Source organism: Thermobia domestica, chromosome 5, assembly GCF_964235325.1.
Source record: "Thermobia domestica chromosome 5, izTheDome1.hap1.1, whole genome shotgun sequence".
Classification (NCBI taxonomy): Eukaryota; Metazoa; Arthropoda; class Insecta; order Zygentoma; family Lepismatidae; genus Thermobia; species Thermobia domestica.
Window position 1 is genome coordinate 311,930,126 of NC_137458.1, and position 22,669 is coordinate 311,952,794.

The following is a 22,669-nucleotide window of genomic DNA, read 5'->3' on the forward strand; positions in this document are numbered from 1 at the left end:
GATGTCTCGTAGGCTACACAGGGCATAGTAAATATTACGTTCTTTTGATAGCGCTGCCTGCTTACCACTTAAAAGTTTCTCGAGAACTTGTTCCATGCGTACTTTATATACCTTAGACAATAATTTGACATCAGTATTTAACAGCGTAATGGGTCTAAAATTAGAAATATGAGCTTGGGCTCCTTTTTTCGGAACTAAAATAATGATACCATCATTTTGCATAACATTTCCAGATTGAAACATATCATTAAGTACAGCAGTGAAAGTATCTCCTACCACATCCCAATACTGTTTATAGAAGAGAAAAATGAGTCCATCCTTGCCAGGACTGCTACAATGCTTTGTAGTATTTAACACATCATAAATCTCTTGTTTAGTAATCGGGGCTAACAATTGTGCATTGTCAGCCGCTGTTAATTTACAAGATATATTGGAAAAGAAAGTGGGCCATATCTGAGTAGCAACTGGATGCGATTCAAATAGTTGTTCATAATGCTGTGTTAAACTGGACATAATATCAGGTAATGCAGTAACAACTTGGCCATTTTCTAATACAAGATGTTCCATAAAATTAGTTCTCCTTCTATTATGTTGCCGCATGATGTGGAAAAATGTAACTCGTTCATTAGACAACAATAATTTTGAATCGAATGATTTAGTGATAGTCTGTAAAGAGTCGTTTTCTAATCGAATTAATTTTGCTCTGATTTTATTAATATGCATATACGTGTGCGCAGAGGGAGGCTGTTGCCACAACTCATGTAACACTTTGTAAAGGTAGTCAATGGTATTTTTGCTGTTCTGACGGTATTCAGAATGCATCCATTGGAAAAAAGATTTAATTTTATGCTTAGCATAATGAACCCACCACAAATTTAAACTGCCAAAATATCTCTGTTGTCGACACCAGTAAGCCCATTTCTCTCGAAACAGTTCTTTAATATCATCAGATTTCAGAAGCTGTGGATTAAGTTTCCAGTTAGAGGGACCGAACGTTGGGCTCAAACCAAGGAGAGGGGGAGGAAATTTGAGTAACATACACACAGCACTATGATCACTAAACGGAGCCATAAGAACATTAATGTCACACACACGAGGTACGAGATCGAAGGAGGTATAGATCCTGTCTATGCGTGACTTCACTGATGGAGTGACATGCGTATAAATGATATCAGTTCGTTTGGATCGCCAGGTATCAACTAATCGGAATCCGTGGACCAGTCTTTCTAACGCTAAGCATTTATTAAAATAGCCAGTAGAATCGTCACAAAACAAAATGGAATTGAAATCTCCAGCAAGGATAATACTCGTATGCGGAATAGAAAACAGAGGCACGATATCAGCATTAAAAAAATTTTCACGGTCAGTTTTATGTAGAAAACCTGACATGCAATACACATTTACATATAGAATGTTATCGCATACAAGGCTGAGCCCATTGCCAGACGGTAAACGAGTAACGTGTTGCACATGGATTCCTTTCTTCACTAATATTGCAGTACCTCTACCACTATATCCAAGATTAACAAAACAATTATACCGATCTATGAAACTTAAATCGGCAATTTTGAGTTCTTGCAAATTAAGTATATCAAAGTCATGTAATCGTATAAAGTTTTGTAACAAGCGTTGTTTCGTAGGACTAGTTATACCATTTAAATTTAAAGTACCCACTTTACGAACAGTGACAATAGGGTAAGACATACACAGCGGATAGAAAGTAAATAGAATTATTAGAGCTGCAAAATAAACAAACTGCATGCTGAGACCTGACAAACAGGAAAAAGAAAACAACAACACTATTCAGGTTGATTCTTTACACTGTCTGTTTGTAGTGAATCGTCAAGGACAGTCGAGAAGCTAGGTTGCGATGATGTAATCGAAGCACCAACAACAGGCTCACGTGAGTCACGTGTCACGACAGCCTTCCCTTTCCCTGTGTTTGTTTTGATTTTCTTGTGTGTTGACAAGGCAATCTTACCTGCTTTTTCACTTATATAAACCGTTCTCACAGTTTTGCTGCTTTCCGCATCAACTGAGTCAGATAAAGGAGGCGGAAGGTCGTGAAGTACCTTAGTAGGCGGTATCTGCGAAGCACTGGTGTTGGAAGCCTCGTCCATTGCCGACACACTTATTAACGAACACTGGTCATTGACATCAGGCACCATGGGCGGATCTCCTATATCTTAGGGGGGCGCACTAGTTATTGAATCCTGTATCCCGGTATCCGTGGGTCGATCCAGGGAAGTAGGCACAGTCAGCACTGGAAACTCATTGAGGTCCTGTAGCGATGGAGCACTGTGGGCACTGGGTAATGAGTCAGATAAGGCCGTTGTTAACGTACTGTTACCAGGTTGAAAGCTCTGATCGGTTGAGTAACGAGGAGTTTGAGGAAGAGTTTTTCCAGATAACTGGGACATATTGAGCGTCAGAGGAGCTGTACTCAAATGTTTGGCGCGCTGTAGGCGTCGGGGACAAGAACTAAACGTGTGATCGACCTGGTGGCACGCGAAGCAAGTTAGGGGTTGCCCAGAGTATATAACGCTTGTTCGATAACCTTGGATGAGTAATTTCGAAGGAATATGCTTCTTGAGTTCCATATACGCTATACGTACGCCATTAAACACAGGAAAGCGGTACTTCTGGGACCACTGCTCATTTTCTATCTTTTTCACACTTCCGTAATTACTGAGGGCAGAATTGAGAAAACTAACATCTAGTTCAAGGGGGAGATCTGTGATACGTACACGTGTAAGAGTATCTGAAGCATTTTGCACTGAAACAAGGCTCCGCGAGCCATCTTGATGCAAAAAGGGAAGTTCACTAGGTGTATTGACGAGAAATTGTTCAAATTTTTCCGGAGAACTAAATTTCAAGAACACGCAATATTCCTCACTGTTTAATTGAATACCATCAATCTGATCCAAATTCACATGTACCTGTTCATCCAGCCAAATATGGATATCCAAAGCAGTTGGGCGTATATGTCGTGTACTTTTATCGAATGCAAGTTTCACTGTGTTCTGACGTAAACCACGAAACATGATGCTCACCAATTCAAACAAAAAACAACAAATACTTTTCAAACAATAACTATATACTCGAAAAGTATCAAAGCTGTTCACTATAGCAAGATAGCACTAATCACAGTCACTTGAAATAACACTTAGCTAGCCGCACTTAACTGGCTATTCGGTAGTCACAACGAGCAGGAGCAAACGTCCGCACTCCTTCACGTCTACCGGTGAACTTAACTAACTGAGCTATTTGTTTTCTTACGCAAACTGAACATGTTATACGGTAAAGATGATTTTTCATTACGATCGTGCTACCAATTCGTCCTTTTCCATAGGTAATTTCAACTATTTGCTCTATCTAAACGCTAATACTTGGCATAGATTCATATATTTGAAGTTTGCAGATAATGCATGTAATAAGACATATTAGAAATGTTTCGTTAAAAGTTTCGTTTGTAGATTTAATCCGCATTTCTCTCAATGACATAGATGTCGTTGCTTCGTGTTGAACTGTAGAATTCCCTCGAGTTCTTGAAAATTTCCCACTTTAGCAGAGTTGGTAATTCTCGTAATTTCGGTCGATTTAATGTTTTTTGCTTCTAATTTATTTATTTTAAGCTAATATCTAACACAAATATTTAAAACGGGCTTGTTATTAACGTTTCCTGCTGGGGAAACCTTCCGAAATTTCGAACATATAAAGAAAACGGAGATATTTTCAAAAAACTTCAAAACAAAGAGACGCGTCATTTATTTTGCTCAGTGTGTACCGATATGTAACTTTATTTTTGTATTTTGATACAATATGTAACGTCATTTAGTAAAAATAAAAAGTGATTAAAAAAAAAGAAAAAAAATGGTCCCATGGTGTAATGGTTAGCACTCTGGACTCTGAATCCAGCGATCCGAGTTCAAATCTCGGTGGGACCTTGTACTTCCTTTTTTCAATAGATATTTTATACACACAAACCTATGCATTGATCACAGCATTTCATACAGACAAACATAAACTGGTCCCATGGTGTAATGGTTAGCACTCTGGACTCTGAATCCAGCGATCCGAGTTCAAATCTCGGTGGGACCTTGTACTTCCTTTTTTCAATAGATATTTTATACACACAAACCTATGCATTGATCACAGCATTTCATACAGACAAACATAAACTAGTCCCATGGTGTAATGGTTAGCACCCTGGACTCTGAATCCAGCGATCCGTGTTCACATCTCGGTGAGACCTTGTACTTCCTTTTTTCAATAGATATTTTATACACACTACCTATGCATTCATCACAGCATTTCATACAAATAAACATAAACTGGTCCCATGGTGTAATGTTTCACACTCTGGACTCTGAATCCAGTGATCCGAGTTCAAATCTCGGTGGGACCTTGTACTTCCTTTTTTCAATAGATATTTTATACACACAAACCTATGCATTGATCACAGCATTTCATACAGACAAACATCAGCTGGTGTAATGGTTAGCACTCTGGACTCTGAACCCAGCGATCCGAGTTCAAATTTTGGTGGGACCTTGTACTTCCTTTTTTCAATAGATATTTTATACACACAAACCTATGCATTGATCACAGCATTTCATACAGACACACATCAACTGGTCCCATGGTGTAATGGTTAGCACTCTGGACTCTGAATCCAGCGATCCGAATTCAAATCTCGGTGGTACCTTGTACTTCCTTTTTTCAATAGATATATTATTCACACAAAACTAAACATTGATCACAGCATTTCATACAGAAAAACATCAGCTGGTGTAATGGTTGGCACTCTACAGTCTGAATCCAGCGATCCGAGTTCAAATCTCGGTGAGACCTTGTACTTCCTTTTTTCAATAGATATTTTATACACACTACCTATGCATTGATCACAGCATTTCATACAAACAAAAATAAACTGGTCCCATGGTGTAATGGTTAGCACTATGGACTCTGAATCCAGCGATCCGAGTTCAAATCTCGGTGGGACCTTCTACTTCCTTTTTTCAATAGATATTTTATACACACAAACCTATGCATTGATCACAGCATTTCATACAGACAAACATCAGCTGGTGTAATGGTTAGCACTCTGGACTCTGAATCCAGCGATCCGAGTTCAAATCTCGGTGGGACCTTCTACTTCCTTTTTTCAATAGATATTTTATACACACAAAACTAAACATTGATCACAGCATTTCATACAGACAAACATCAGCTGGTGTAATGGTTAGCACTCTGGACTCTGAATCCAGCGATCCGAGTTCAAATCTCGGTGGGACCTTGTACTTCCCTTTTTTCGATAGATATTTTATACACACAAACCTATGCATTGATCACAGCATTTCATACAGACAAACATAAACTGGTCCCATGGTGTAATGGTTAGCACTCTGGACTCTGAATCCAGCGATCCGAGTGGAATCTCGGTGGGACCTTGTACTTCCTTTTTTCAATAGATATTTTATACACACAAACCTATGCATTGATCACAGCATTTCATACAGACAAACATCAACTGGTCCCATGGTGTAATGGTTAGCACTCTGGACTCTGAATTCAGCGATACGAGTTCAAATCTCGGTGGGACCTTGTACTTCCTTTTTCCAATAGATATTTTATTCACACAAAACTAAACATTGATCACAGCATATCATACAGACAAACATCAGCTGGTGTAATGGTTAGCACTCTGGAATCTGAATCCAGCGATCCGAGTTCAAATCTCGGAGGGACCTTGTACTTCCTTTTTTCAATAGATATTTTATACACACAAACCTATGCATTGATCACAGCATTTCGTACAGACAAACATAAATGGTCCCATGGTGTAATGGTTAGCACTCTGGACTCTGAATCCAGCGATCCGATTGAAATCTCGGTGGGACCTTGTACTTCCTTTTTTCAATAGATATTTTATACACACAAACCTATGCATTGATCACAGCATTTCATACAGACTCACATCAACTGGTCCCATGGTGTAATGGTTAGCACTCTGGATTCTGAATCCAGCGATACGAGTTCAAATCTCGGTGGGACCTTGTACTTCCTTTTTTCAATAGATATTTTATTCACACAAAACTAAACATTGATCACAGCATTTCATACAGACAAACATAAACTGGTCCCATGGTGTAATGGTTAGCACTCTGGACTCTGAATCCAGCGATCCGAGTTCAAATCTCGGTGGGACCTTGTACTTCCTTTTTTCAATAGATATTTTATACACACAAACCTATGCATTGATCACAGCATTTCATACAGACACACATCAACTGGTCCCATGGTATAATGGTTAGCACTCTGGACTCTGAATCCAGCGATCCGAGTTCAAATCTCGGTGGTACCTTGTACTTCCTTTTTTCAATAGATATTTTATTCACACAAAACTAAACATTGATCACAGCATTTCATACAGAAAAACATCAGCTGGTGTAATGGTTGGCACTATGCACTCTGAATCCAGCGATCCGAGTTCAAATCTCGGTGAGACCTTGTACTTCCTTTTTTCAATAGATATTTTATACACACTACCTATGCATTGATCACAGCATTTCATACAAACAAAAATAAACTGGTCCCATGGTGTAATGGTTAGCACTATGGACTCTGAATCCAGCGATCCGAGTTCAAATCTCGGTGGGACCTTGTACTTCCTTTTTTCAATAGATATTTTGTACACACAAACCTATGCATTGACCACAGCATTTCATACAGACAAACATCAGCTGGTGTAATGGTTAGCACTCTGGACTCTGAATCCAGCGATCCGAGTTCAAATCTCGGTAGGACCTTCTACTTCCTTTTTTCAATAGATATTTTATTCACACATAACTAAACATTGATCACAGCATTTCATACAGACAAACATCAGCTGGTGTAATGGTTAGCACTCTGGAATCTGAATCCAGCGATCCGAGTTCAAATCTCGGTGGGACCTTGTACTTCCTTTTTTCAATAGATATTTTATTCACACAAAACTAAACATTGATCACAGCATTTCATACAGACAAACATAAACTGGTCCCATGGTGTAATGGTTAGCACTCTGGACTCTGAATCCAGCGATCCGATTGAAATCTCGGTGGGACCTTGTACTTCCTTTTTTCAATAGATATTTTATACACACAAACCTATGCATTGATCACAGCATGTCATACAGACACACATCAACTGGTCCCATGGTATAATGGTTAGCACTCTGGACTCTGAATCCAGCGATCCGAGTTCAAATCTCGGTGGGACCTTGTACTTCCTTTTTTCAATAGATATTTTATTCACACAAAACTAAACATTGATCACAGCATTTCATACAGACAAACATCAGCTGGTGTAATGGTTAGCACTCTGGACTCTGAATCCAGCGATCCGAGTTCAAATCTCGGTGGGACCTTGTACTTCCTTTTTTCAATAGATATTTTATACACACAAAACTAAACATTGATCACAGCATTTCATACAGACAAACATCAGCTGGTGTAATGGTTAGCACTCTGGACTCTGAATCCAGCGATCCGAGTTCAAATCTCGGTGGGACCTTGTACTTCCTTTTTTCAATAGATATTTTATTCACACAAAACTAAACATTGATCACAGCATTTCATACAGACAAACATCAGTTGGTGTAATGGTTAGCACTCTGGACTCTGAATCCAGCGATCCGAGTTCAAATCTCGGTGGGGCCTTGCACTTCCTTTTTTCAATAGATATTTTATACACAGAAACCTATGCATTGATCACAGCATTTCATACAAACAAACATAAACTGGTCCCATGGTGTAATGGTTAGCACTCTGGACTCTGAATCCAGCGATCCGAGTTCAAATCTCGGTGGGACCTTGTACTTCCTTTTTTCAATAGATATTTTATACACACAAACCTATGCATTGATCACAGCATTTCATACAGATAAACATAAACTGGTCCCATGGTGTAATGGTTAGCACTATGGACTCTGAATCCAGCGATCCGAGTTCAAATCTCGGTGGGACCTTGTACTTCCTTTTTTCAATAGATATTTTATACACGCAAACCTATGCATTGATCACAGCATTTCATACAGACAAACATCAGCTGGTGTAATGGTTAGCACTCTGGACTCTGAATCCAGCGATCCGAGTTCAAATCTCGGTGGGACCTTGTACTTCCTTTTTTCAATAGATATTTTATACACACAAAACTAAACATTGATCACAGCATTTCATACAGACAAACATCAGCTGGTGTAATGATTAGCACTCTGGACTATGAATCCAGCGATCCGAGTTCAAATCTCGGTGGGACCTTGTACTTCCTTTTTTCAATAGATATTTTATTCACACAAATCTAAACATTGATCACAGCATTTCATACAGACAAACATCAGTTGGTGTAATGGTTAGCACTCTGGACTCTGAATCCAGCGATCCGAGTTCAAATCTCGGTGGGACCTTGTACTTCCTTTTTTCAATAGATATTTTATACACACTACCTATGCATTGATCACAGCATTTCATACAAACAAACATAAACTGGTCCCATGGTGTAATGGTTAGCACTATGGACTCTGAATCCAACGATCCGAGTTCAAATCTCGGTGGGACCTTGTACCAAATTTCACAAAATTAAATCCCCACGTTAAGCGGGTTTGCATATCCAGGCTCCTAACTATGAAAACATTTACGCTCAGTCCAACCTCAATCATTTCACGAATTCAACCTGTTTTACGTATGTTATTAGGACGTAATATCGATTGTAATTTATTCTAAAAACACTTTTATAAATTGCAAGAGCCGTAACGTCCAAATATTTACTGAGAACTCATAGTCGTATCGGAAGAAACAAAAGCGAGTATGGAACAGTAAACTGCTTTCACAAAAGGAAAAAGAAAATATGCAAAGGCATACAGAACGGTCGAGTGGTTTGGGTCGATACACTATCAATCACATGTTTGTGAGTTCAAACCCTGTAGCAAGTTGTTTCTTTTTTAAGTATCTTCCTATTTTCATCCGGAGGCTGAAAATATTTCTTTGAGTAACTCATTGAAAACTTCTTTTGTTTCAAATTCGATTAGAACGGAACATTATATGAATTGCGAATCTTAAATCCATAGCTAAAAAAAAAAAAAAAAAATGAAGTATACTCATTACTCCATTATCCTCTGATTTGTAACGAAAAACTATTTATAAACAGTGGTGACTTCAGAAAATTATCCTCGGGGGGAATTTCAATATGCGGGTGGAGGGCAAACATTGGTAGTCCACATTGAGCACGATCGAATATTTGGTCCTGAAGGCGGAAATTTCTTAGCTCGAGAGGGGTCTCAAATTCTCCCTCAGATCACGTCCTGAAAGCATCATTGCTTAAAAGCTTTTCGTAACAAATATAATATTACACTTGTTTCTCGTTCTACATTTAGAATTGGTAAAATCATAACTTATAGAGGATTATAATAAAAGCATAAAAATTACAATACCGATCATGTATAAATTATCCTGTAAGTTACCAACTTTGGGTCAGATTAAAACTCAAATATTTGTTTTCGGGTTGCACTTAGAAGTAAGTCCTCTCTATATAATCCTGATTGGAAAGCCATGTTTAACACTAATTAATTAATCAATATTTATACGAATTTTTTTTATTTTACTATATTTACTATTCAGTATTATATACACTTCATTTCCAAAATCAAAATCTCGAAAATGTATATTGTACGAGTGCAGACTCGCAAATAAATGATTATTAATCATATATATTGGTCTCTATTCGAAATTCTATTTTAATCGAATCCGACAGGAACACAGACAGAAATATCGAGAACAGGTGACGAAAAAGAGAGAAAAAAACGTTGTACCCGGCGGGGACTCGCAGTAAGTTCGAAGGGTTCTTTCTCAACCGAACGCCTTAGACCACTCGGCTATGGTAGCAGCTAGGATTGTGGCAAAGGCTTCGAGTAGTAGTTCTTATTACAGAATAACATTTTCTATTGCCTAAAGTTTAAACCTAATTTACTTTAATATAATATATCTATTAATTTGTTACATGAACACGTTTTCGTTACTTTGATGAATGATGTATGTTGTTGATATAGATTCTATTACACGTTCTTTCGTAAATATTATAGAAAGTATCAGGGTTATGTATGATCTTTTATGATCTTTTATGGAAATTGACTGGCGCATGCGCAGTACACAGACAGTTCAATTGGAAGGCGAGGAAGGAAACGCTAACACACTGTTAGAATGTTTCATCGCTATGAAGGATAAAGAACAGCTAAAATGTATTTTACGCTTGGCATTGCGTAAAGAATCACCAGGTTAATGTTTGTCCAAGTTCTCACTAATCAACTGGACTCATGAAAAATAATTAATATTGTCATTTCTGCACAATATGAAGAATAAAGAACGTATATTACACCAAATTGTTCTCGAATTCGAACTGAGTTAAGGAAGGGACAATAAACAAAATGTGATTTATTCATTAGAATTGAGATAATTCAATGAAACAAGAAATTTCACATTCAAAAGGAAAAATATCGTTAAAAAGACAATAATACTTTTATCCGAGACTAGCAGCGTTCACCCCGCTTCGCTACGGTCACCCCGGAACGCAATAAACTTTGTTACTTAGATAATTTTTACTTTTTCGCTTTCAAGTGATATGATAAAAACCATAGAAGATTGCATTAAATGTTAACATTATATCGCCTGTCATTTATGTTAACCCGCCCCGCTTCGCTGCGGTCACCCCGGAAGTTTTCGCTTTCAAGTGATATGATAAAAACCATAGTAGATTGCAGTAAATGTTAACATTATATCGCCTGTCATTTATGTTAACCCGCCGAGTGACACGGTCATGCGGGTTGCATATAAATACGTTTATTTTTACCTATGATGAACTAACAAAGGATTTGTACGTTATGGACACTTGAATGGTCAATTATCTCAAGACACTGGTAATTAAAAATTAAAGTGATATGATAAAAACCATCTAGGGTCCAAATACTAATAACCCCCCAAAAATAAAAGAAATTGGTTCAGCCGTATTAGCGTGATGAGGTAACAAAGGATTTGTGCGTTCTCTTTTATATATATAGATGTGAAATAAAGTTATTAATTAACTGAAATGAAAGTAATATTGAGCATGATATAGAGTAAGAAAAAAAAGTAAATGTATTCTTAGAAACGTTCAAAGTAAATTCTCAAAAACTTTTTGAAGATATACTACTCTTCCTTTACGTTTTAACGAACTAATAAGTAAACAAGCAAAGAAAAAGAATGAAGAACGAAAGTATTGCTCTTGAAAAAATATAATAAATAAATGAAACTTAAATAAATGTTTACACAAAAAATAACACACTAGTACTTCGTGTAGTCACCTCCAGAGTCAGTAACTTCTTGAAGTCTGGAGGGGATACTAGATACAAGTCTCGAGCAATACGACGGTGTGTCTCGAAAATGTTGCCACAGTTCCATAACATGATTTTGAAGAAACGTTTGGTCTCTGTCTTCACGTCTCTCGTCCCATTCTTGCACCATGTAGGCCCACAGATGTTCAATTGGGTTCAAATCTGGGGATAGAGGGGGCCAAATTAACTCTGGATGTTCACTTAGCCACTCTCGTGTTTGCCGGGAAGTGTGAACAGCACTGTTGTCATGCATAAATATATATTCTTCCTGTTCGGGGAAGTTTCTTTCTAAGGACGGTAACAACGTATTTTCGAGGATATTAATGTAGACACCGCTGTTCACTCTTTCAGGCACCGCAACTAAATCTCCAGGACCAGCAGTCGTCATGTATCCCCAAAAGTGTGCTGATATTCGTCCTGAACAAGTTCTGATAATATTTTGTTCAGCATACCTGGTTCCGCGCGGTCTATACAATATAACTCTGCCTTGTTGGTTAGACTTGAAAACCTTCTCGTCGGTCCAGATGACTAAGTCCCAATATGACTGAGGTTGGGTTATGTTATTCTGTGCCCATTCCATTCGTCTGGCCTTGTGAGTTTCAGTCAGGAGAGTCTTCCTAGCGGGTCTTGAACAGTGTAGACCAGCCCCCAATAATCTTCTTCTTATTGTTTCGTGAGAACAATTATATTCTCTGGCTTTGTCCAAGAGGATTGACGTGTGGCATAGAGGTCTGTTGATTACTTCTGTAACTAAGCTTGATCTTGAGCTGCAGTTGTCACTTTTGGCCTTCCACTTCTTGACTGAGACCTGAACCATTCACCACCTTCTTCATGTCGCTGAACCCATTTCTTGACCGTTTTCTTGTCACATCCCAGATCTTTAGCAATCTGAGGCACAGTTTGTCCCATTTTTGCTCGGCCTATGATTTCTCCTCTCAGAGCAACAGAGAGTTCTCCACAACCTTTAGAGCGAGGCATTTTGAGAACCTGTTAGAAATTTGCGTTCTGGCGTGTATGACAAATGTTGGTAAAGTGGATCTTTCTGTTTCTACTGCGCATGCACCAGTCAATTTTCATGAAAGATCATAAATAATCCTGACAATTGCTGTAATATTTATGAACGAATACGTAATAGAACCTATATTAACAACATCATTCGTCAAAGTAAAGAATTCCGTAAACATAAAACAATTTCAACAGACTATTACATCAGGCCAAAATAGGCTTAAACTTCAGAGAATACAAAATAAATTTCATACTGTAACAAAAGATTGAACATGAAACACGCTTACTATATTTTCAACTTGTCACATTAGCCGAGTGAAAAAAAAAATTGGACTAAGGCATTCGGCCAGAGATTCTGAGGCACCATTCAAGAGTAGTTCGAATCCCACCACAGTACAATTTGGTTTTCCTCTTCTTGACGTTTCTGTTTGTGATCCTACCGGATTCTATTAAATATAATTTCGTAATACGCTAAAATGTACGTAATATTTGAAGTTTTTAACCTTCCATTTTTACATTTTTCAAGCTCAGTTCAGAAGAAAGAGGGAAAATGAAAGTACAAAGATTTACAAAAATTACTTAGCATTTACTGTCATTGTAATTGTGGATATTTTATTTATGAAAATGTATAATGAACTAAAAGTATATTTAGTAGGTCACATGTCTCCATTTTTCGATTCTAACTTGAAAGTTACAGTTTAGGCGGTGACATATCGAAGACCAAGGGGGCTGAGGGGGTTGTAACCCCTCCCATTGAAACTTTTATAGTCTATTGAAATAAAAAGTGTTTCAGTTTATAATCTTGGAAAAGCAACAATCACTGTGTGTGGAGGATGGTTTATTTATACTACGATTTATCGCTTCCAAATGTGTAGAAGATGTGACTGGATATTGTGTATAATCATTCAAGAAATATAAGACAACGAAGGGACTTCGTAAACCCTTCACGCCACCCCAGGAGGAGGAAGTGCGTCCCGCCGTCCCTCGGTTGGGAACTACTGCTTGCGAGGGAAACATTCTAACAGTGTGTAAGCGTTTCATTCCTCGCCTTCCAATTGAACTGTCTGTTTACTGCGCATGCGTCAGTCAATTTCCATAAAAGATCATAAATAACCCTGATACTTTCTATAATATTTACGAAAGAAAGTTTAATAGAATCTATATCAACAACATACATCATTCATCAAAGTAACGAGAACGTGTTCATGTAACAAATCAATAGATATATTATATTCAAGTAAATTAGGTTTAAATTTTAGGCAATAGAAAATATTATTCTGTAATAAGAACTACTACTCGAAGCCTTTGCTACAATCACTAGTTGCTACCATAGCCGAGTGGTCATGATGGGTTCACCGGTAGACGTGAAGGAGTGCGGACGTTTGCTCCTGCTCGTTGTGCCTACCGAGTAGCCAGTTAAGTGCGGCTAGCTAAGTGCTATTTCAAGTGACTGTGATTAGTGCTATCTTGCTATAGTGAACAGCTTTGATACTTGTCGAGTATATAGTTATTGTTTGAAAAGTATTTGTTGTTTTTTGTTTGATTTGGTGCGCATCATGTTTCGTGGTTTACGTCAGAACACAGTGAAGCTTGCATTCGATAAAAGTACACGACATATTCGCCCAACTGCTTTGGATATCCATGTTTGGCTGGATGAACAGGTACATGTTAATTTGGATCAGATTGATTTTATTCAATTAAACAGTGAGGAATATTGCGTGTTCTTGAAATTTAGTTCTCCGGAAAAATTTGAACATTTTCTCCTCAATACACCAAGTGAGCTTCCCTTTTTGCATCAAGATGGCTCCCGGAGCCTTGTTTCAGTGCAAAATGCTTCAGATACTCTTACACGTGTGCGTATCACAGATCTCCCTCTTGAACTAGATGTTAGTTTTCTCAATTCTGCCCTCAGTAATTACGGAAGTGTGAAAAAGATAGAAAATGAGCAGTGGTCCCAGAAGTACCGCTTTCCTGTGTTTAATGGCGTACGTATAGCGTATATGGAACTCAAGAAGCATATTCCTTCGAAATTACTCATCCAAGTAGTGATGAGCACAAGAGTCTTGGTCTTGCAGTTTTTACAAGAGTCTTGCATGCAAGACCAAGACCAAGACCAGGAATCCCGATGCAAGACCAAGACCAAGACCAAGGGGTGCAAGACCAAGACCAAGACCAAGACCATACCTGCAAGACCAAGACCAAGACCAAGACTCTTGCACAAGAGTCTTGCACAAGTATGGTACTACTTGATTTTTTATAGAATATAAAAAGGAAGGGGGAAAATCATTACATCTTTCACGTGAACTTATTGGTTCCAGTAAAAATACCGCCGGAGTGAATGTGTTCCCAGTAGTTTATGCAATCCATGTGAGTCGATCTGCTCCTGTAACATATAGCTACAGTATGTCGTTTTTTGAATCGGTTGTTCACGAGACGACCGACAGCATAATTCTATGAATTGTTACAAGCTATAATAACTTCAGTGTCTGATTTACTTTGGTCATCATTTGATCATTCACGACGGCCCATGATTGGATTTTGGGAAATCATACGAAGAATAGTTGTGTCCATAAGAAGTGGATAAGCAAAAATAAACTGGAGCATGTTATGGACGCGGTAGCTCAGTGGCAGAGCGTTCACCTCTGGTACATGGGGCCCTGGTTCGATCGCAGCTTGTGCTATGTGAGCTTCTTTGGTGAACAAACACCTTGTGCGTGGGTTTTCCCGTTTCCTCGTACTTTCTTCATTCCACCATTTCTTATCATCACTGTTTCCCTTAGCCTCAGTGTAATAATCGTGGGACATTAAAGTAGATATTTCATTTCAAGACATATTCTATTAATGGTGTTCTTCTTCCAAAACTAAAGAAATGTAGTATTGAACATCGGCAATTCCGTACACCATAGGTGCCGACTACATGGGTATGGCCTTGGCTTTGAGGTTCAAGCATCCGTTGGAAATTTTTAATGTGTACTTATAAAATTAATATTGAAATAACATTTTCATGAAATTGACAAAAAGTTAGCGCATGTGACCGCAAGTTTGATTTCATAGGTGGATGCTTATACGTTGAATAATTGTTTATCAATATAACTTATAGCTCCCTTAGGTATACGGCATATCTAGGATTCAACGATATAACATTATACAACAATAAATAATCTATATTCAGAACTGAGAGTGATTTCGTACTTATTTCAAATAACTTGAAGTTTGATGCCGTTATTATGTATTTCTAATGTAGGTCAAAAGTATTTATATAAATTGAGTTTACACAAAAGACATAAACAGTTGAGTCGTTTTCAGTTTTCACTCAAATTATTCTAAAATATTGGGGCCGCGGTGGCTCAGTGGTAGAGCGTTCAGCTCTGGTGTTTGGGGTCCCGCGTTCGATCCCAGCCCCCGACAAGTGAACTTTGTGGTGGACAAACACCGTGTGCGTGGGTTTCCTCGGGGTTCTCTCGCTTCCTCCCACTTTTTCTTTCCACCATTTTCATTCATTTTTCATCATCACCGTCTCCTTTAGCCTAGCCGGCATAATCGTGGGACGTAAAACTCACAAATTTAATTTCATTTGTATTCTAAAATATGAAGAGGTTTAATTATTATTATTTTAATTTTTCTCTCTTTTTTGGTCAATATTGCAAAACATATCATCATCGTCATAATAATAGCTATTCTGCCATTATTTGCAGGTCACTTGCTGCAGCTGAGAAGCTTCGATGACTGTGGTCCTCAGCTAGTCTCTTCGTCTTAACGTAGCAATTTTCTTTCTTAATATCTTTCTTCAACTACGATCTCCTTCTCTCCCTCCCTCTAGCACGTCCCTCATAATACAGTTCCTCCTCAGCCAATGTCCTCCTCTTAATTACATCTAAAATTCTTCTTTTCTCCCCTACTGCTACTATTTCTAAAACCTTCGCATTCGTTTTCCGTTCAACCCAGCTGATTCTCTCCTTTTTTTCTCCATGCCCACATTTCGAAAGTCTAATTGTTTCATCGTTTTTGCGTAATGTCCTTGTTTCTGCCCCATACAGTACGTATTAGAATCAGTAAAACAAAATTTCAATATTTAATTGGGAGTTTGTTCAATACAGAGATGAGCTAATCGTGGTTGGAAAGAAAAAAAACTGACGCCTTTAGAGTGTAAAAATAATTTTGCAATTTATGGTATTTCAGTAATCTGTGCTGTCTTGATTTTCTTTCATACGTCTCACTGTCAGGGGTAGTCTCCCCAGTTAGAGAACCAGTGGAGTATTGGATCTGTTAAAACATATAAAAAATATTACGAAATGTTGTGATTTATCTGATATATGTAGTGAAGCGTGATCACCCATTGAAAAAAAAAGTACAGGTCATCGCCTATGTTGTACAGTATCATCACACTTACACGAAGGTAAAATATATTACATTTAGAAACATACATTGTATTTCCCTCACTATTGACGCAATATAGGATTTATTATCCTTTATATCCAGAGTAAAATTTACTTATGAAAATCATGGATTTCTTTAAAGCAAAACTTGCAAGACTCTTGCAAGCAAGACCAAGACTGGGTGAGCAAGACCAAGACCAAGACCAAGACTAGGTGTGCAAGACCAAGACCAAGACCAAGACCGAGGGTTCCAGTGCAAGACCAAGACCAAGACCGCATGTGCAAGACCAAGACCAAGACCAAGACCACCCGGGTCTTGGTCTTGGTCTTGCATTTGCTCATCACTACATCCAAGGTTATCGAACAAGTGTTATATACTCTGGGCAACCCCTAACTTGCTTCGCGTGCCACCAGGTCAATCACACGTTTAATTCTTGTCCCCGACGCCTACAGCGCGCCAAACATTTGAGTACAGCTCCTTTGACGCTCAATATGTCCCAGTTATCTGGAAAAACTCTTCCTCAAACTCCTCGTTACCCAACCGATCAGAGCTTTCAACCTGGTAACAGTACGTTAACAACGGCCTTATCTGACTCATTACCCAGTGCCCACAGTGCTCCATCGCTACAGGACCTCAATGAGTTTCCAGTGCTGACTGTGCCTACTTCCCTGGATCGACCAACGGATACCGGGATACAGGATTCGATAACTAGTGCGTCCCTCGAAGATATAGGTGATCCGCCCATGGTGCCTGATGTCAATGACCAGTGTTCGGTACTAAGTGTGTCGGCAATAGAGGAGGCTTCCAATGTCAGTGCTTCGCAGATACCGCCTACTAAGGTACTTCACGACCTTCCGCCTCCTTTATCTGACTCAGTTGATGCGGAAAGCAGCAACACTGTGAGAACGGTGTATATAAGTGAAAAAGCAGGCAAGATTTCCTTGTCAACACACAAGAAAATCAAAACAAACACAGGGAAAGGGAAGGCTGTCGTGGCACGTGACTCACGTGAGCCTGTTGTTGGTGCTTCGATTACATCATCGCAACCTAGCTTCTCGACTGTCCTTGACGATTCACTACAAACAGACAGTGTAAAGAATCAACCTGAATAGTGTTGTTTTTTTTCTTTTTTCTGTTTGTCAGGTCTCATCATGGAGTTTGTTTATTTTGCAGCTCTAATAATTCTATTTACTTTCTATCCGCTGTGTATGTCTTACCCTATTGTCACTGTTCGTAAAGTGGGTACTTTAAATTTAAATGGTATAACTAGTCCTACGAAACAACGCTTGTTACATAACTTTATACGATTACATGACTTTGATATACTCAATTTGCAAGAACTCAAAATTGCCGATTTAAGTTTCATAGATCGGTATAATTGTTTTGTTAATCTTGGATATAGTGGTAGAGGTACTGCAATATTAGTGAAGAAAGGAATTCATGTGCAACACCTTACTCGTTTACCGTCTGGCAATGGGCTCAGCCTTGTATGCGATAACATTCTATATGTAAATGTGTATTGCATGTCAGGTTTTCTACACAAAACTGACCGTGAAAATTTTTTTAATGCTGATATCGTGCCTCTGTTTTGTATTCCGCATACGAGTATTATCCTTGCTGGAGATTTCAATTCCATTTTGTTTTGTGACGATTCTACTGGCTATTTTAATAAATGCTTAGCGCTAGAAAGACTGGTCCACGGATTCCGATTAGTTGATACCTGGCGGTCCAAACGAACTGATATCATTTATACGCATGTCACTCCATCAGTGAAGTCACGCATAGACAGGATCTATACCTCCTTCGATCTCGTACCTCGTGTGTGTGACATTAATGTTCTTATGGCTCCGTTTAGTGATCATAGTGCTGTGTGTATGTTGCTCAAATTTCCTCCCCCTCTCCTTGGTTTGAGCCCAACGTTCGGTCCCTCTAACTGGAAACTTAATCCACAGCTTCTGAAATCTGATGATATTAAAGAACTGTTTCGAGAGAAATGGGCTTACTGGTGTCGACAACAGAGATATTTTGGCAGTTTAAATTTGTGGTGGGTTCAATATGCTAAGCATAAAATTAAATCATTTTTCCAATGGATGCATTCTGAATACCGTCAGAACAGCAAAACTACCATTGAATACCTTTACAAAGTGTTACATGAGTTGTGGCAACAGCCTCCCTCTGCGCACACGTATATGCATATTAATAAAATCAGAGCAAAATTAATTCGATTAGAAAACAACTCTTTACAGACTATCACTAAATCATTCGATTCTAAATTATTGTTGTCTAATGAACGAGTTACATTTTTCCACATCATGCGGCAACATAATAGACGAAGAACTAATTTTATGGAACATCTTGTATTAGAAAATGGCCAAGTTGTCACTGCATTACCTGATATTATGTCCAGTTTAACACAGCATTATGAACAACTATTTGAATCGCATCCAGTTTCTACTCAGATATGGCCCACTTTCTTTTCCAATATATCTTGTAAATTAACAGCGGCTGACAATGCACAATTGTTAGCCCCGATTACTAAACAAGAGATTTATGATGTGTTAAATACTACAAAGCATTGTAGCAGTCCTGGCAAGGATGGACTCATTTTTCTCTTCTATAAACAGTATTGGGATGTGGTAGGAGATACTTTTACTGCTGTACTTAATGATATGTTTCAATCTGGCAATGTTATGCAAAATGATGGTATCATTATTTTAGTTCCAAAAAAGGAGCCCAAGCTCATATTTCTAATTTTAGACCCATTACGCTGTTAAATACTGATGTCAAATTATTGTCTAAGGTATATAAAGTACGCATGGAAAAAGTTATCGAGAAACTTTTAAGTGGTAAGCAGGCAGCGCTATCAAAAGAACGTAATATTTACTATGCCCTGTGTAGCCTACGAGACATCATGGGATATTTTAAAGTGCAACAGCTCCCTGCCTGTGTCACTTCTATAGATTTCAAACATGCTTTTGATTTTGTCGAGCATAACTATCTTTACGCTGTATTACAAGCATTTGGTTTTGATTCACGTTTTATTGATAATATTAAAAATTTATATCACAATGCAACATCCCAGCTTCACATCAATGGTTACTTTAGCTCACCCATATCTATCAAGCGAGGTATCAGACAAGGATGTCCATTGTCAATGTTGTTATTTGGCTTAGTTCTGTTCTGCAAAATTTGTCCTGTTTTCCAGTCTCACATTTACATGATTTTCAAAATACTGTTTGTTTTGCTTTTGCTGATGATGTCTCAATCAGTTATACCACTGTTGCTCAGGTCAACTATGTGCACCAGTGCTTAAATAGCTATTGTAATGCTAGTGGAGCAAGTATTAATGTCAATAAAACGAAGAGTTTAACCTTTAATAATTGGGCCACGGTCAATAAAGGGTTAACTATCTGCCATTCCGAAATTGTGACGAAAATAAAAATTTTAGGTGTTAATTTTACGAGTAATCTTGATCCAGACTCTGAGACAGTCTGGACGCCAATAATCAATAAAATCAGGACAGTTGTTCTACAAAATCGTCATCGACAGCTGAATTTAATCCAGAGAGTATGGTATGTGAATACTTATATATGTTCTCAATTATGGTATACAGCACAGGTATGGCCACTTCCGGACATCTGTGCCAAAAAAGTGCAATCGATCATTGGCTGGTTTATTTGGTGCGACTTTTTCTTCCGAGTTCCTCAAGTAGTAATGGTGTTACCAGTCGACAATGGTGGCCTTGCTTTAATCAATGTACGACTCAAGTGTAAAATATTTTTATTACGTAGCTATAAATTGTATCATTTGGACCATAGTCATACACAAGAATGGCTACAATGTTGGACGCCCACCTTACCTGCTCCAAATCCCCCCAATGTTCCTTTCCTTCAACAAGCACCCTTATATATATATAAATTCGTCCTAGCCTGGAGTTATCTATCTAAACATGATGAGATAAGAGAAATCTGTTCTCGTGATCTTTATCTGTATTTTTTAAAAATGACCTTTACTACAACTACGATACGAGTACAGCAGAACAATAATAGTTGTAACTGGAATCGCATATGGTTTAATATTCATAGAAAGTTTCTTCCAACGTGTGTACGTAGTTTATGGTATAGTGTTGTACATGATATTCATGCTACTAATCAACGTTTGTTCGACATCCATCGCCTACCACATAATGCGTGTTCCCATTGTGGGCACCCCGACACCATTATCCACAGATACACCTCTTGCCAGCTAGTACTGTCTGTGTGGTTAAAACTATGTGCTCTCCTTGCTATCGTATGTCGGACATCTCCACACCATTTCACACCTGATATTATTACCTTCCCCGATTATCATTGGTACCCTCCAACCCGCAATAATGCTGTTACTTGGCTAATAGGACACACCTTATACTATATTGATTCCAGTCGCAGTCACATAAGTGTCACGGATTATCATGAATTCTTAAAACGCACCAGGTGGAAAACTTTTGGTATGGTACCTTTTTACAAGACTTTCGCAAACTTTTTGACTGCCTCATTTTAACATGATATGACTAGTGTAATATCTGTAAGATCATATTTGTAGTACCTCTAAATTTCTATATAATACTGTCAATATTTTACAAGTTCTCGTCTACCTTGATAAGCTCTAAAAATGTAATTTGATGATGCTATTTGTATTGTTCTTAAAGCACTGTATATATGCCAACTTTCTACTTGTATTTACCGTCTATGTCTTATGTCTAAACGACAAATTTCTTTCAGGTATGTAAGTGACCTTGGGAAATAACGATGTAAAAAAAAAAAAAAAGTGGTCTAAGGCGTTCGGTTGAACAAGAGCCCTTCGAACTTACTTCGAGTCCCCGCCGGGTGCAACGTTTTTTCTCTCTTTTTCGTCACCTGTTCTCGATATTTCTGTCTGTGTTCCTGTCGGATTCGATTAAAATAGAATTTCGAATAGAGACCAATATATATGATTAATAATCATTTATTTGCGAGTCTGCACTCGTACAATATACATTTTCGAGATTTTGATTTTGGAAATGAAGTGTATATAATACTGAATAGTAAATATAGTAAAATAAAAAAAATCCGTATAAATATTGATTAATTAATTAGTGTTAAACATGGCTTTCCAATCAGGATTATATAGAGAGGACTTACTTCTAAGTGCAACCCGAAAACAAATATTTGAGTTTTAATCTGACCCAAAGTTGGTAACTTACAGGATAATTTATACATGATTGGTATTGTAATTTTTATGCTTTTATTATAATCCTCTATAAGTTATGATTTTACCAATTCTAAATGTAGAACGAGAAACAAGTATAATATTATATTTGTTACGAAAAGCTTTTAAGCAATGATGCTTTCAGGACGTGATCTGAGGGAGAATTTGAGACCCCTCTTGAGCTAAGAAATTTCCGCCTTCAGGACCATATATTCGATCGTGCTCAATGTGGACTACCAATGTTTGCCCTCCACCCGCATATTGAAATTCCCCCCGAGGATAATTTTCTGAAGTCACCACTGTTTATAAATGGTTTTTCGTTACAAATCAGAGGATAATGGAGTAATGAATATACTTCATTTTTTTTTTTAGCTATGGATTTAAGATTCGCAATTCATATAATGTTCCGTTCTAATCGAATTTGAAACAAAAGAAGTTTTCAATGAGTTACTCAAAGAAATATTTTCAGCCTCCGGATGAAAATAGGAAGATACTTAAAAAAGAAACAACTTGTTACAGGGTTTGAACTCACAAACATGTGATTGATAGTGTATCGACCCAAACCACTCGACCGTTTTGTATGCCTTTTGCACATCTTCTTTTTCCTTTTGTGAAAGCAGTTTACTGTTCCATACTCGCTTTTGTTTATTCCGATAC

General features: G+C 38.0%; 1 protein-coding gene and 14 non-coding genes across 16 annotated transcripts in view; 14 read left to right on the plus strand and 1 right to left on the minus strand.

Moving 5' to 3' along the window:
- The window catches only part of LOC145684961 (putative ammonium transporter 1), a 174,935-nt gene that overhangs the window by 100,386 nt on the left and 51,880 nt on the right, over nt 1–22,669 (minus strand). The gene's annotated exons all lie outside the window — the stretch shown is intronic.
- Nucleotides 3,876–3,947, plus strand: TRNAQ-CUG (transfer RNA glutamine (anticodon CUG)). The gene has a single exon. It is a non-coding gene; the product is annotated as a tRNA-Gln (tRNA).
- On the plus strand, nt 4,030–4,101 carry TRNAQ-CUG (transfer RNA glutamine (anticodon CUG)). Its single transcript has one exon. It is a non-coding gene; the product is annotated as a tRNA-Gln (tRNA).
- Nucleotides 4,337–4,408, plus strand: TRNAQ-CUG (transfer RNA glutamine (anticodon CUG)). Its single transcript has one exon. It is a non-coding gene; the product is annotated as a tRNA-Gln (tRNA).
- On the plus strand, nt 4,637–4,708 carry TRNAQ-CUG (transfer RNA glutamine (anticodon CUG)). The gene has a single exon. It is a non-coding gene; the product is annotated as a tRNA-Gln (tRNA).
- TRNAQ-CUG (transfer RNA glutamine (anticodon CUG)) lies at nt 4,936–5,007 on the plus strand. The gene has a single exon. It is a non-coding gene; the product is annotated as a tRNA-Gln (tRNA).
- On the plus strand, nt 5,536–5,607 carry TRNAQ-CUG (transfer RNA glutamine (anticodon CUG)). The gene has a single exon. It is a non-coding gene; the product is annotated as a tRNA-Gln (tRNA).
- Nucleotides 5,988–6,059, plus strand: TRNAQ-CUG (transfer RNA glutamine (anticodon CUG)). The gene has a single exon. It is a non-coding gene; the product is annotated as a tRNA-Gln (tRNA).
- TRNAQ-CUG (transfer RNA glutamine (anticodon CUG)) lies at nt 6,142–6,213 on the plus strand. The gene has a single exon. It is a non-coding gene; the product is annotated as a tRNA-Gln (tRNA).
- On the plus strand, nt 6,296–6,367 carry TRNAQ-CUG (transfer RNA glutamine (anticodon CUG)). Its single transcript has one exon. It is a non-coding gene; the product is annotated as a tRNA-Gln (tRNA).
- TRNAQ-CUG (transfer RNA glutamine (anticodon CUG)) lies at nt 6,595–6,666 on the plus strand. Its single transcript has one exon. It is a non-coding gene; the product is annotated as a tRNA-Gln (tRNA).
- Nucleotides 7,194–7,265, plus strand: TRNAQ-CUG (transfer RNA glutamine (anticodon CUG)). Its single transcript has one exon. It is a non-coding gene; the product is annotated as a tRNA-Gln (tRNA).
- Nucleotides 7,786–7,857, plus strand: TRNAQ-CUG (transfer RNA glutamine (anticodon CUG)). Its single transcript has one exon. It is a non-coding gene; the product is annotated as a tRNA-Gln (tRNA).
- On the plus strand, nt 7,940–8,011 carry TRNAQ-CUG (transfer RNA glutamine (anticodon CUG)). The gene has a single exon. It is a non-coding gene; the product is annotated as a tRNA-Gln (tRNA).
- On the plus strand, nt 8,531–8,602 carry TRNAQ-CUG (transfer RNA glutamine (anticodon CUG)). Its single transcript has one exon. It is a non-coding gene; the product is annotated as a tRNA-Gln (tRNA).